The sequence below is a fragment of the Saimiri boliviensis genome, chromosome 4 (assembly GCF_048565385.1).
Source record: "Saimiri boliviensis isolate mSaiBol1 chromosome 4, mSaiBol1.pri, whole genome shotgun sequence".
Taxonomy (NCBI): domain Eukaryota; kingdom Metazoa; phylum Chordata; class Mammalia; order Primates; family Cebidae; genus Saimiri; species Saimiri boliviensis.
The window spans coordinates 166,055,554-166,057,321 of record NC_133452.1 but is presented as its reverse complement, the minus strand read 5'-3'; the positions used below and the strand labels follow the sequence as shown (position 1 = coordinate 166,057,321).

The window sequence follows — 1,768 nt, the reverse complement described above, 5'->3', positions numbered from 1 at the left end:
ATGTGCTAAGTAATTGCCCCACTCCAGAGGTCATGGATCACTTTTGTGGTTGCTGCGAAATGTACCTATAAGTGCCCGATTCTCAGTGTGGTTATAAGGATGGCATCAGGATTAAGCCAGAAAAAGGGCGATTAGAAATCGTTATTGTCATTGTTACAGGACTAACCGTGCGGAGGAAGAAAGTGACTTTGCCACACTTACCATGTGACGAGGTGGCCGAGTGGTTAAGGCGATGGACTGCTAATCCATTGTGCTCTGCACGCGTGGGTTCGAATCCCATCCTCGTCGTTCTTTGAGGTTTTATTTAACCCTCTAAAAGGATGGGTCTGAATGCTGCCTAGTTAGTGTTGATCTTTGGTACATTAATTCTCCAAGAAATTGAGTAAATTACTAAATGTATCTTAACTGGCCTCTGCTAATTTTCAGTTCTGAGTACAAGAGCCCCTCAAATCTTCGGGACCGTTCCTCCTCAGCAACACTGATCACGTTTGTAAGTTAACTTAGCCAGTTGAGACATTTGGGTAGCGTTTAGTTTTCCCTCCAGAGAGGTATTTATTTTCACCATAGAGTTTCCAGCTCTTTTGAGGAAGCAACTGAACTAATTGAGGGCTTTAGAAAAAGTATTGCTAATAAACTTAAAGGATAAAAATCATCCATATAAATATGTACAACAAATTATTGAAACTGTTTTGCAGGTATCTTCAGCCTGATTTTAACCTTACTGAAATGTTCACTGTTTGCTGACTTTAAAGGGCCCTCCCCCAACAAAAAAACTTAGCCATCATTTTCTGCTTAGCTTTGAGGAGGATTTGTGTCTGCTTAGAGATGTGACATGACTGAAAAGTATACTCCACACAACATTCCCAGTTAAATCTAAAGACGCTTCCAAAACCAAGACAGAGAAGAACGTCTATATTGAGTGGTTTCTACTCGTGATTGCCATCATGGGCCTCTGGAGAAAATATACATATTTTTCATTTTATTTGAGTTTTTAAATAGGCACTGCATTCACGTGACTCCAGTAGTATAAAGCTATATAAAATCTTGCACCCAACCTTATTCCCAGACCACCTAATTACATTCTTTACAGATAGCCACTGTTGTTAATTCTTTCCAGGATTATACTAAGCACATATGAATGTATATTACATAAAATATACAAATATACATTTCTTTTTTCTTTCTTTTCTTTTCTTTTTTTTTCTTTTTTTTTTTTTTTTTTTTTTGAGATGGAGATTTGCTCTTGTTTCCCAGGCTGGAGTGCAATGGTGCAATCTCAGCTTACCACAAACTCTACTTCTAATGGTGCAATCTCGGCTCACAGCACCCTTTGTCTCCCAGGTTCAAGAGATTTTTCTGCCTTAGCCTACCGAGTAGCAGGGATTACAGGCATGTGCCACTACACCTGGCTAATTTTGTATTTTTAGTAGAGATGGAGTTTCTCCACATTGGTCAGGCTGGTCTCGAACTTCTGACCTCAGGTAATCCGCCCACCTTGGCCTCCCAAAGTTTTAGAATTACAGGCATGAGCCACCATGACTGGCCTTCTATTTTTATCTGAAAAAGAAATATCACAAATGACAACATACTATATACATTGTTCCTTATCCTGCCCCGTTTCCCTATCCAATATATCCCAATATATCCTGGAGAGCTTTGCCTATCATCACAAGAAGTAAAAGCTTATTCTTTTTTAAGGGTGCATTATATCCCAATGCAGAGGTTACCAAATATTATTTAACCAGCCCTCTATTAGGCAATTTGGGTT

At 39.2% G+C, this 1,768-nt stretch overlaps 1 non-coding gene across 1 annotated transcript; it reads left to right on the top strand.

Annotated features, from left to right (window-relative positions):
• Positions 1-206: 206 nt before the first annotated feature.
• On the top strand, positions 207-288 carry TRNAS-GCU (transfer RNA serine (anticodon GCU)). The gene has a single exon. It is a non-coding gene; the product is annotated as a tRNA-Ser (tRNA).
• The last annotated feature ends 1,480 nt before the right edge of the window (positions 289-1,768 follow it).